General features: G+C 39.8%; 1 protein-coding gene across 2 annotated transcripts in view; it reads left to right on the top strand.

Moving 5' to 3' along the window:
- The window catches only part of PPM1D (protein phosphatase, Mg2+/Mn2+ dependent 1D), a 59,706-nt gene that overhangs the window by 29,379 nt on the left and 16,329 nt on the right, over positions 1–13,998 (top strand). The gene's annotated exons all lie outside the window — the stretch shown is intronic.

Here is a 13,998-nt window from a genome sequence, read left to right as displayed (position 1 = left end):
GGGTGGAGAGAGAGGGAGCGAGCACAAGAGCGGGGTGGGGAGAAGCAAAGGGAATGGGTGAACCTGACTCTGCCTTAAGTAGGGAGCCTAATGTGGGGCTTGATCCCAGGACCCTGGGATCATGACCTGAGCCGAAGGCAGATGCTTAACTGACTGAGCCACCAGGTGCCCCATAGTAAATGCTTTAAAACTTAATTGAGGGGAAGGTGAAAATACGGATTTCAGTGCTAGTTGCTCTTTAATCATGAGTCATGTTCAACATTTTGCTGATTCCCACCTGTACTTAGGGGAATATATATAAGTCTAGGCTTGGTGTTACCCTTAAAATTATTTTTAAATGTGCTTCACTATGTCAGCCTTTCATATTTCTCTTAAGAGCCTTCAAAGCTCTTTTTTTCTTTGGCTAGCAAAATAAATTGTTCATGACAAAATAAAAATACTTCTTTCCTAGTTTACTTGGTTTTGGATGGAAGGCTAGAGGATTATAGCTATAGAAATATCTTATCTGGATGTGCTGGTTAAATTACCTTTTACAGAAATTTTCTCTTATAAAATTTTCTCTCTTTTTTATAAGAGAAAAAAAGTTTTTTCCTTCTTTCTTCTTTTTAAAGATTTATTTATTTATGATAGAAATAGAGAGAGAGAGAGACAGAGACACAGGCAGAGGGAGAAGCAGGCTCCATGCCAGGAGCCTGACGTGGGACTCAATCCTGGGTCTCCAGGATCACGCCCTGGGCCAAAGGCAGGCGCTAAACCGCTTGAGCCACCCAGGGATCCCCTTCCTTCTTTCTTCTAACAGATACTTGAGTACTGACTAGTGCCAGGCACAGAGTTAGGCTTTGGAGAGATGATACTGATTATATATATTTTTTCTTTTTTTATATATATGGGTGTGTGTGTGTGTGTGTGTGTGTATATGTGTGTGTGTATATATATATATATATATATTTTTTTTTTTTCCTGTCTGCTTTCTTGAAGCAACACTATGTAGTTGTGGAGTTGTGGAGACAGGCAATAAAGAAGTAAGCTTGTAGGTGAAGTAATTATGAATTAGGAAATACCATAAAGGAAAGAAATGAAGTTCTGTGATAAAGAGTAACTTAGAAGGGAAAAACTATTTTATATAGTGTAATGGAAATGCTCCTTTTTAGTAAGTGTTATTTTAGCTGAGATTTGATGGCTGAAAGGGAGCTATTCTTTTTTTTTTTTTTTTAAGATTTTATTTATTCATGAGACAGAGAGAGAGAGAGAGAGAATGGCAGAGAGGCAGAGACACAGGCAGAGGGAGAAGCAGGATCCATGCAGGGAACCTGATGTAGGACTCGATTCTGGGTCTCCAGGATCACGCCCTGGGCTGAAGGTGGCGCTAAACTGCTGAGCCACCCAGGCTGTTAAAGAATATTACAGGCATGGATCCTGAATTGGGAACAAGCTGGGCATGTTTTAGGAATTATCAAAAGGTTGGAGTTAATGAGGCAGACATGGATCACATCATGGCAGATATTTGTACTCTAGTGTTAAGTATACTGGGAAACATTGGAGGATATTAAGGTAAAGATTAACACCATCTGATTTGCATTTTCAAAAGATTATTCTGCCTACCATATTACTGTTTCCTATTCATCTTTGGTGATCAAATGCAGATATACCCATTATTCATGGAACTTGTAATCTAGTGGAGGAAATAGATAATGAACAAATGAGAAAATTCTTCTAAAGTGTGTCATAAAGGAATTAAATAAGATGATGTACCTGTAATTGGTAGCAGGGGAAGGCTACATTAAAGAGGATGATCAAGGAACATTCTTTAAAAAGGTAATGTTTGGGGATCCCTGGGTGGCGCAGCGGTTTGGCGCCTGCCTTTGGCCCAGGGCGCGATCCTGGGGACTCGGGATCGAGTCCCACATCGGGCTCCCGGTGCATGGAGCCTGCTTCTCCCTCTGCCTGTGTCTCTGCGCCTCTCTCTCTCTCTGTGACTATCATAAATAAATAAAAATTAAAAAAAAATACATTAAAAAGGTAATGTTTGAGTTAAGACCTGAAGGAAGAGGGGATCCCTGGGTGACTCAGTGGTTTAGCGCTTGCCTTCGGTCCAGGGCGTGATCCCAGAGACCCGGGATCAAGTCCCTATCGGGCTCCCTGCATGGAGCCTGCTTCTCCCTCTGCCTGTGTCTCTGCCTCTCTCTCTCTCTCATTCTCTCTCTCTCTCTCTCAGTCTGTGTCTCTCATGAATAAATACATAAAAAAAAAAAAAAAGACCTGAAGGAAGAGAAGGGGCCAAAGAAAATAACAGTTAAAGCAGAACTGTAGCATAGACTTTTTAGAGCCAAATTTCCTAGGGTCCAATGCTAATGCTGTTACTGTACAAACTTGGGCAAATCACTTACTGTATATAAATTACCTAATATATGTGATACAGTTTTTTCAGCTGTAAATGGGGCTAATAATGGTACCTGCCTCATTCTGAGGCACTCATTCTGTTAGATGCATTAATATATGTAAAGTACTTAAAATAGTGCCTAACATATAATAAGTGCTCTATAAATAAATGTTAGTTGTTATTGTTGGTGTTTATTGAAGTAGGGCAGTAACATCCATTTTTTTGAAAGGATCATTTGACTGCTGTAATGGTTAAAGTTATAGGGTAATAAAATTGGAGGCAAGGGTACTATTTAAGGGCCTATATCAGTATTCTTGGTACTTTACATGTTTCGTAGATTTTTGCAGAACTAATAGGCTGTTATCCCATCTTATTTGTTCATAGTATAAGCATATACTATGTAGCTTTTTCAATTTGTTAGGAGAAAGAGGGAGGATTGTGATAATTGGCAAGGAATTAATATTCCAAAAAAACAGGTTTTTTTAAAGATTTATTTATTTTTTTTAAAGATTTTATTTATTTATTCATGAGAGACGCAGAGACACAGGCAGAGGGAGAAGCAGGCTCCATGCAGGGAGCCCAATCCCAGGACTCTAGGACCATGCCCTAGGCCAAAGGCAGGCGTTAAACCACTCAGCCACCCAGGGATCCCTATTTGTTTATTTTATTTTTTTAGAGACTTTATTTATTTATTCATGAGAGACAGAGAGAGAGAGAGAGGCAGAGACACAGGCAGAGGGAGAAGCAGGCTCCATGCAGGGAGTCTGATGCGGGACTCGATCCCGGGACTCCAGGATCACATCCTGGGCCGAAGGCAGCACCAAACCACTGAGCCACCCAGGGATCCGCTGTTTATCTTAGAGAGCAGCAAGCACAAGCAGAAGAGTCAGAGGGAGAGGGAGAAAAAAATCTCAAGCAGACTCTGCACTTAGTGTAGTGTCCAAGTGGGCTCCATCCTAGGGCCTTGAGATCATGACCTGAGCTGAAATTAAGAGTCAGACTCTTAACTGATTGCACCACCCAGGCACCCCAAGAACAGACTTCTTTTATGGGGAACTCATTGGACTGAGGGCAAGGTCTTCAGGTTCAAAAAGTTAAGGTGAACCTTCAATTTAGAAAAGTAGATGCCAAGTTATTTTATATACATAAAGTGTGCATGCCCAGCATTTTAAGCCTTGAAACCTGTAAGTGATTGTGTAGTGGAAAAGAAGGAACAGGTGGAGGATTGGCAGAAAGATGGAAAGCCAACTGGTTTTTCTTGTTTAGACATTCCAACTCTGTTCTGAGATACCTCTAGAGTAATTCAGACAAGAAGTAATTCAACTCCTGGTTGAATATCTTCAGTAAATCTTAATATTTCAGAGTACAACTCTTGTATAATTGTCAGCTAAAATCTGCCTCCATGAATCTTTCAGATGTTGGCTCTAGTTTTGTATGCTGAAACAAAAACAGAACAGTGTACTTATTTTGCGTTTTGCATAATGACCATCATTTACCTATTCAGAATTGGCTAGCATGTTTCTCTCTCTTTCCTCTAGGCTGATTTCAGACCTTTCTTTTTTTTTTTTTTTTTTTAAAGATTTTGTTTATTTATTCATGATAGTCACACAGAGAGAGAGAGAGAGAGGCAGAGACACAGGCAGAGGGAGAAGCAGGCTCCATGCAGGCAGCCCGACGTGGGATTCGATCCCGGGTCTCCAGGATCGCACCCTGGGCCAAAGGCAGGCACTAAACCACTGCGCCACCCAGGGATCCCCAGACCTTTCATTTTTCTTGTCCACTCATATTCCTCTAGATGTTTCCTTTAATAAATGTTCCAGAATTGAGGAAACTCTGCAAGATATGGTCTGACCAATTTGAAGTATAATGGAAATACTTAGTCCTGCTACCTGAGCATTACACTTCTGCTGATGCAGTCCTGGAATCATTTCATTAGCTTTAAGTAATCATATCCCATTTTTTGGTTTATTAAAATAGCTCCAGTCTTTAGATATTTTTCTTATGAACTGCTACTAGGCCAAATTTCTCTCATGTATACTTAGGTTTTTCTTGGGAGAGTATGAGGGTGGGGAGACAGAAACTAAGTAACAGTAGCTTTCAATGAGTTTCTCACAGAATATATAGTCAGTACAAAAGTATTGATTAGTGTATTTGGAGAGAGATCTAAATTAATGTAATTCTGTTTTTTTTTTTTTTTTTAAGATTTTATTTATTTATTTTAGAGCATAAGCAGGAAGAGGGGCAGAGGATAAGGGACAGGGAAAGAATCCCAGACTGTGCCCTGAGCACGGTGCCCCATGTGGGGCTTGATGTCACAACCCTTAGATCATGACCCAAGCTAAAACCAAGAGTCAGATGCTTAACAGACTGAGCCACCCAGGCACCCCATCTATGTTTCCTTCTTTAGCTTGATTTAGCATTTGTTAACTACCTGGAGAAGAAATAGAGTATAGTCCTGATGTTTTATATTATACAGATATTCAGAAGTACTTAGGCAGTGGTATATCAGCATTATTTAAAAATACCTCCCCACAGACTGTTAGTTGGAAGAGAGAAAAACTAGTAATTAGGGGCTCACCTGGCTGGCTCAGTTGGAAGAACATGTAACTCTTGATCTCAGGGTGGTGAGTTCCAGCCCCACATTGGGTGTAGAGATTACTAAAAATAAATAAACTTTAAAAAAAAAGGAAAAAAATAGTAATTAGAGAAATCAGGCAGCATCTTGACTAAATGATTGAAATTACCATCACTAATGTGGAATAGTTGGACATTGTATGCTTCCATATGTGTGATTTGCTGAAACCGATACAACATTCCCTATGTTGTGCTCTGGCCAAGATTGTATAACCTGAAGAAATGTTACAAGTAAGTGCTATTCCTGATCCTAGGCTAGAAGCCTATAAAAGAACACTATTAAGGGATGCCTGGGAGGCTCAGTGGTAGAGTGTCTCCCTTTGGCCCAGGGTGTGATCCCAGAGTTCTGGGATTGAGTCCCATATCAGGCTCCCTGCAAGGAGCCTGCTTCTCCCTCTGCCTATGTCTCTGCCTTCTCTCTGTGTCTCTCATGAAAAAAGAAACAAAATCTAAAAACAAAACAAAAAAGACACTATTAAACCATCTGTTAATAGAATATCCTTATTTTTAGAAAATATAAATTGAAGTATTTAGGGGTAAAGGGCTATGGTTTAAAGAATTTTTCACAGCAGTGGCAGGGTGGCCTAGTCTGTCTGGCTCTTGATTTTGGCTCGGATCATGATCCTCAGGGTCTTGGGATTGAGCCCTCCCATTGGGCTCCACACTCAGGGTGAAATCTGCTTGGGATTCTCTTTCTTATCCCTTTGTCCCTCCCCCTGTTTTCTCTCTCCTTAAAGTAAATTTACAAAATCTAAAAAAAAATTTTTTTTTACAGACTCACACGGTGTTTACACACACACACACACACACACACACACACACACAAAACCATAAAGCAAGTGGGATAAAATGTCAACAATAAATGAATCTGAATAGAGTGAAAGAGTATATTGGTGTTCTTTGTGCTATTTTTATTTTTGTAACTTTGTATATTTGAAATGACCTCCAAATAAAATGTTTTTAAAAATAGGTTGGCAGTAATAATATGAAACTTAATAGGAATAAATATAAAGTATCAAGCTTAAGTTCAGAACATTATTTGGGAGACATCTGCTTTCAGAGTAGCATTTTATTTGAAAAAGAATTAGAGATTTTTTGTTGTTGTTGTTGATTACTCATGAAAATAAGATGACCCAGCAGTGTAGTGTAACTTAGTCATTCAAAATAATGCAATAGTACAATAGAATATTCAGAATAAGGGAATGGTTATGCTACTATACTCTAAAGTTAAAAAGTATATCCAAAGGAGAGTGACCAAGTTGGAGATGATTCTAAGATCATATTGTTACAGGAGCAAAACTACTGAATAGTGTTTGGTGTTTTGTGCTTTGTGCTGGGTACTATCTTACTTCATTTTAGACTTTATAAAATGTCAGAAGGTAGGAGTTCTTTCCTTTTCATCAGTTAAGAAACTACCTTTGTGTGTCTGGTCAATTGACCAAGTCCATATAGCTGGCATTTTGGGTATAGCTTTGTTCAGTTTTCTTTTTTCTTTTATTTTTTAAAGATTTTATTTATGTATTCATGAGAGACACACAGAGAGAGAGAGAGAGAGAGAGAGAGAGAGAGAGAGAGAGAGTCAAAGACACAGGCAGAGGAAGAAGCAGGCTTCATGCAGGGAGCCCGACATGGGACTCAGTCCTGGGTCTCCAGGATCAGGCCCTGGGCTGAAGGCGGCGCTAAACCGCTGAGCCACCCGGGCTGCCCTGTTCAGTTTAAAAGTAAAGTTCTCTCTCTTTTTTGCATCAGCACACACAATCAGTGTTTTGTTTTGTTTTGTTTTTTCCGTAGTCAAAATAATCACCAACTTCATTATTTTTATTTCAACAGTTATTCCTGATTAACACTATCTTGCACAAATTCTTCAAAATATAACGTTAGCATTATATTCTATATTAAATATCATACCTACATAGTAGTACTATTACTTCTTATAGTACTAGGGCTAAAAAAGCATAGGCTCTTTTATAGGATGCTGCCACCCTTCTAAACTTACACAAGATAATTTGGCAAGGTGTAGCCTGGAATAGAAACACTAACGACACTTGCCAGGTGGCTTAAAAGTTGTGAACTTCTGTCATCTAAAAGAGGAATTAGCCTGATTTAAAAAAATAGCTGTGGAGAGTATTAAAAAAATATTTTAGCTCAGTAAAACAAAATTATTACAGCTGATATAACATTATTTTGTGAGTTGTAATGAGCCTTTCCTTCACTAGATGTGTTTATGTAGCTAAATAGCTACCCATTGCAGTTAGCTTGCATTTCTGCAGTGGCTAGGAAGCTAGAGAATATAAGACTTTGAAAATCTCTTATAGTTTTGAGAGGCCATTGGTAATATTTTTTAAATTGTTGATCTTTAGGATGTAGGGCAATCTGGCTATGACTCCTGTCATCCCCTACTGATTGCCAGGGTTGATTCAGCTAATCTGGCTGGCTAGGCTGGTGTCCCTTTCCTCCCTCACTGCTCCACATGCATCTCTCCTGGTGTGCTCTGTTGAAGAGGAGGACCTTTCCCAATAGAGGAGGACCCTTCTTCTGTCAGGGTTATATGAGTAGCTGCATTCCCCTGCTAGAACCTCCAAACAAAGTTTCAAGGTACATTTGTAGGAGAACCTAGGGTAGTCAAAATGCCAAGACTCCAGACACATCCAAATGAGGTGCTGCATGTGGCAATTTGCCTTTCTTTAGTATAAAATAAAATAAAAGTGTTGATTTATTTTTTAAAGATTTATTTATTTATTTGAGAGCGAGGACAAGCAGGGAGAGCAACAGAGGGAGAGGGAGAAGCAAGCTCCTTGCTGAGCAGGGAGCCCCATGTGGGGCTAGATCCAAGGACCCCAGGATCATGACCTGAGCTGAAGGTAGACACTTAACTGACCGAGCCACCTAAACTGTTGATCTTTGGATTAGCTTTCTCTCATAGTCAAAACATCTCCCTTTTCAACTTGCTATTTTCACTTTTCATTGCTTTTGAGATTTATTCATGTTTTTAAATGTAGTTTTAGTTCAGTCAACTACTAGATAGATATTCAGCTTCAGTATGAGACTATATTTTCTTCCATGCCCTGATTGGAAGTGATGTAATATGACATTTACGTCATATTAATGCATTTACTATTACAAAAAATTGCTGCAGTGAGTATGCCCTGGTAAACGTACATGAAATTTCTTTAAGGTACATAATCTAGAAGTGGAATTGCTGGGTTGTACTACATTACTTACCAACTTTTAAAACACTATGACATACATGTACACATACACAGTATGATATTTCTGTAGTAAACAAAGGAGGCTACTTGAGGCTGGAGGTAACTGGCCTAAAGGCTCACCCAGGTCCCATCCTGCTGACCCAAGGTCATATACCCAGCCCACCCAATGCATACCAGTTGGAAATCTCAGTTCATAGATAAGTACATTTTTAATATTGTTAGATCTTACTAAATTTCTCCCCAAAGTGATTATGTCAAGTTCTTAAAATCCTGTGTTAGTTATCTATTGCTGTCTAATAGAATATTCCCAAACTTAGCAATTTAAAACATTTATTAGGGATCCCTGGGTGGCGCAGCGGTTTGGCGCCTGCCTTTGGCCCAGGGCGCGATCCTGGAGACCCGGGATCGAATCCCACGTCGGGCTCCCGGTGCATGGAGCCTGCTTCTCCCTCTGCCTATGTCTCTCTGCCTCTCTCTCTCTCTCTCCTCTATGTGACTATCATAAAAAAAAATAAATAAAATAAAAAAATAAAATAAAACATTTATTATTTCATATGGTTTCAGAAGTGGATTAGCTAAGTGATTCTGGCTGAGGGTCTCTCAGGTGGTTGTAATCAGGATATCCTTTATGGCTATGATCTGAAAGCTAGAATGGGGTTGGGGTATTTACTTCTAGGATGCCTTGTGCACTTGGCTGTTGGCAATAGGCCTCAGTTCCTTGTCTTGTGGGCTTCTATGTAGGGCTGCTGCCATGTCTTCATGGCATGGCAGCTGGTTTCCCCAGGGCAAGTGATCTAAGAGAGCAAGGTGCAGTAGCCACAGTGTATTTTTTATGATTTAGTGTCACAAGCAACACACTATCACTTCCTCCATATTTAGTTTGTTAGCACTGAGTCACAAAGTCTAACCCATCTTTCTTCTGCTGAGGGGAATTAAGCTCCACCTCTTAAAGAGTATAATTTTGTGTTCATATTTTATTTTATTTTATTTTTATTTTTATTTTTTTTTGTTCATATTTTAAAACCACACAGAGTTCCCACTTCTTCATGATTGTTGATTCATTTACCAAATTATCTATTAAATGTCTGCTATGAAAAAAAAAAATGTCTGCTATGTTCCAGGTACTGTTCTAGGTTCTGGGGATTCCACATTGAACAAGACAGTAAAAAATTCCTAGGACTCATGGAACTTAAACCTTCTAGGAGAGACACACAGATGATTTAAAAAAAAAAAAAAAAAGTAGACTGTATTTTGTGATGTAATCAAAAGTACTATCATGAAAAATAAAGCAAGGAATGTCATGGAGTGTAATTTTTAAATGGATGGTCAGAGGGGATGTAAAAGATGACATTTGAATAAAATGAAGGGCATTGAAACGTATAGGTGTTTGGGGCAAGAGAATTTAGGGTGAAGGAACAACAACAAATGCAGATGTCATTACTGCTTAATGATTTTTTTTTTTTTTTTAACTGAGCAGCATGGAAGTTTTCTGTTAACTATATAGCAAACACATGAGGTCAGTTTTTAGCAAGTTACCTTCAAGGTGCTTATCAGATATAAAAGTGTTGATGTTCAGGATCCCTGGGTGGTGCAGCGGTTTAGCGCCTGCCTTTGGCCTGGGGCGTGATCCTGGAGACCCAGGATCGAATCCCACATCGGGCTCCCGGTGCATGGAGCCTGCTTCTCCCTCTGCCTGTGTCTCTGCCTCTCTCTCTCTCTCTCTCTCTCTGTGACTATCATAAATAAAAAATAAATAAAAATAAAAGTGTTGATGTTCCATTGATTTCTGGTTATGAAAATTGTGACAGTAGGTGAGGTTTAGTTTGGAGATAGCAACTTGGAAGCAGAAGCTTAGGTAGGAGTATTCAAAATACTGTTGAAACATTTGGTAAGGGGAAGACTGAGATGTGACCATTGGATTTAGCAGCATGGAGGTCATTGATCTTGACAAAATAACTTTGGTGGGATAGTGAGACCACAGTCATAATTGGGGTTGGTTCAAGATAGAGCAAGAGGAGGACAATTTGATATAGCAAGTTTAGACACTCTTCCTAGGAGTTTTATTATAAAGGGAAGGAGAGAAATGGGACTTTAGTTAGAGTGAGAAGTAAAAGGTCAAGAGAGAGTTTGCCTACTGTTATTTTAAAAAGGGAAGAAATAATAGTTGATGGGAAAGATCCATTAGAACAGTAAAAACTGCACGTAGGAGAGAAAATGAATGAATGAAAAGGAAATGAATCTTTTGATATAAAAAGATCTATGTGGGAGAGATAAAATTGTTGTAGTAATGAAAAAAATTGCTTTTGGCTTTTCTTTTGATTTTACTTCTCTATCACATATTTTTTCCTCAGAAATATTAATAGCTTTTAGATTTGAACACTTAAGCTAAAAACATGCTTTGTCACATTACGTTTCAAGTCTTTATTTTGGCATTTGGAAAAAAATTATTAACTGTGGTTTTAGTTTTTTTAAAGTTTAACTTGTTTTATGGTAATAGTTTTTGGCTCAGTAAATTAAATTAAATTATAATATTTAGCACCATTCTGGGACACCTGGGTGGCTCAGCAGTTGAATGTCTGCGTTCGGCTCAGGGTGTAATCCTGGAGTCCTGGGATCAAGTCCCACATCAGGTTCCCTGCATGGAGCCTGCTTCTCCCTCTGCCGTGTCTCTGCTTCTCTCTCTGTGTGTCTCTCTCTCATGAATAAATAAAATAAAATTTATTAAAAAAAAGATTTTCATTTATTCATGAGAGACAGAGAAAGAGAGATACAGGCAGAGGGAGAAGCAGGCTCCATTGGAAGGAGCCCGATGTGGGACTCGATCCCAGAACCCCAGGATCACACCCTGAGCCAAAGGCAGACGACACTCAACCCCTGAGCCACCCAGGTGTCCCAATAAAAATCTTTAATAAAAAAAATATTAAAAAAAATATTTAGTACTGTTCTTATGGTGTATAGCCATTTTTCTTCTAGCTTTTTGGGAAGGAGAAGTTTGCTTAGCAGAACTTGGTACCATTTTTAGGCACTCCTGAAGATTAGAATTACTACCGGAGTACAGATGTAGCAAAGGTGCCTTCTAGTGGCTGCCTGATGGAATTGCAGATGAATCTTGTAAATCATTTATTCTTGAGTGCAGTATGTGCTAAGCATGTGGTCTTTGTCTTCATGGAAGCTTACAGTTTAGAGAAGGGGAGAGGTATTCAGCAGATCATAAAAAGAGCTGAAAAATTACATCTCTAAATACTAATGTGCTAATGGGAACTTAAAATAAGGGTATTATACCTAGCTGGAGAAACAAGAGATATTTGATATTGAGCTAAAGTTTGAAGAATTACTAGTTGTCAAGACAGGATGAATGTGTGTTCTAGGCCTAGGAGCTGCATTTGCAAGCAGCTCTGTGATATGAGGAAGGATGGTGAATATAATAATTGAAGGTCTATGTAGCTGGAACAGTGATAGAGGAATAAGCATAGATAAGGGGCACCTGGGTGGCTCAGTGTTTGAGGATCTGTCTTTGGCTCAGGTTGTGATCCTTGAGGTCTTGGGATCAAGTCCTGCATCAGGCTCCCTGTGGGGAGCCTGCTTCTCCCTCTGCCTATGACTCTCTCTGGCTCTCTCTGTGTGTCTTTCATGAATAAATAAAGTCTTTTTTTTTTTTTTAAGGTTTTAATGCGAGACTAGGTCCCGGGACTTTGGGATCATGCCCTGAGCCGAAGGCAGATGCTCAACCACTGAGCCACCCATGCGTCCCAATAAATAAAATCTTAAAATAAATAAATAAATAAATAAATAAATAAATAAATAAATAAAATCTTAAAAAAAAAAAAGATAAAATTAGAACCGCTGAGCCAGGGATGCCTGAGTGGCTCAGTGGTTGAGCATCTGCCTTTGGCTCAGGGCGTGATCCCAGGGTCCTGGGATCGAGTCCCACATCAGGCTCCCTGCATGGAGCCTGCTTCTCCCTCTGCCTATGTCTCTGCCTCTCTCTCTGTGTCTCTCAAGAATAAATAAATAAAATCTTTAAAAAAAAAAAAAAAAAAAAAAAAGAACCGCTGAGCCACCCGGGCTGCATTTTTTTAAGGTTGTGGTTAAGAATTTGTCTTAAGAGTAATTCCAAACTGGTCAGCCCGGGTGGCTCAGCGGTTTAGCGCCACCTTCAGCCCAGGGCCTGATCCTGGAGACCTGGGATCGAGTCCCATGTTGGGCTCTCTGCATGGGGCCTGCTTCTCCCTCTGCCTGCGTCTCTGCCTCTCTCTCTCCTCTCTGTGTATTCTCATGAATAAATAAATAAAATCTTAAAAAAAAAAAAAAAAGACCAAACTGCTGCAGAGTAGGAGTGGATTTGTGTGTATGTATGTTTTCAATTATGGCAAATAGGTATATAATTTTGCTGTCTTAACCATTTTAAGCGTACAGTTAGTGGTGGTATTAAGTACATTTATGATGTTGTGCAACAATCACCACCATCTATCTTAAATTTGTGTTTCAAAGGGATGATTTTGGTTGTAGTTTTTTTTTTTTTTTTTAAGATTTATTTATTCATGAGAGAGAGAGAAAGAGGCAGAGACACAGGCAGAGGGAGAAGCAGGCTCCACACAGGGAGCCTGACATGGGACTTGATCCCGGGACTCCAGAATCATGCTCTGCGCCAAAGGCAGGCGGTAAACTGCTGAGCCACTCAGGGATCCCCTGGTTGTAGTTTTAAGAATGGTTTAGGTGAGGTTTTTTTGTTTTGTTTTGTTTTGTTTTGTTTTAAAGATTTTATTCATTTATTCATGAGAGACAGAGAGACAGAGAGGGGCAGAGACACAGGCAGAGGGAGAAGCAGGCTCCATGCAAGGAGCCCAATATGGGACTCGATCCCGGGACTCTAGCATCACGCCCTGGGCCAAAGGCAGGTGCCAAACAGCTGAGCCACCCAGGGATCCCCTAGGTGAGGTTGTTTGATGGAAGTGCTCCATGGGAAGCCATCCACAGAGTGGGGGGGTGGGGAGTGTTGAAATTCACGAGGGGTAAAGACCACTGAGTATCCTGTGTACTGTGGACTGCCATGAGCCACAGAGGCAAGCAGAGAACGTTCTGAAATCAGAAGAAAGGCCTTTTTCTCTTGTGGTGTCCCTCCAGTGCCCCCACTGAGGATAAAAAGGAAATTACCATCAAGGAGGAAACTAACAATATTTGCCACAATGTCTGGGAGCTCTCCCTTCAGTATGTACAGGAATGATATCCTGTGATCCTATTTTTGTTTATCATTGGCCTACTGTTTGTACATTGGCCTACTGTAGAAACAGTTCAAAGCCCACTTCCGATCCTTGCTCATTTGATCTCAGGTAAAGTGACATAGATTCTCTGATCTGATTAAATAAGGGAACTGTGTCTATATCATATATTCTTAAATCTGGCTGTGAATACAACTCATCTAGTGAGTTTGTTAAAAATTCATATTTCAGGGACTTTTACTGGCAAATTTAAAGCAACTTGAGCATCAAAACCATAACAGGGGGCACTCACCTGGGTAGCTCAGTCAGTTAAGTGTCCAACTCTTAATTTCAGCTCAGGTCATGATCAGGATTGCAAAATCAAGTCCTACACCCCTCTCTACACTGTGGAACCTGCTTAAGATTCTCTCTTTCCTTCTCCTTTTGCTCCCTGCCCTGCCTCACACGTGTATTCTCTCTCTCTCTCCCTCTCTCTCTCTCTCTCTCTCACTCTCGCAAAAAAAACAAAACAAAACAGTAACAGGAATAATTTATAACATATTGAAGAAAAAAGAAT

The sequence above is a fragment of the Canis lupus genome, chromosome 9, assembly GCF_011100685.1.
Source record: "Canis lupus familiaris isolate Mischka breed German Shepherd chromosome 9, alternate assembly UU_Cfam_GSD_1.0, whole genome shotgun sequence".
Classification (NCBI taxonomy): domain Eukaryota; kingdom Metazoa; phylum Chordata; class Mammalia; order Carnivora; family Canidae; genus Canis; species Canis lupus.
The sequence above is the reverse complement of the archived record's forward strand: the minus strand, read 5'-3'. Positions and strand labels throughout refer to the sequence as shown.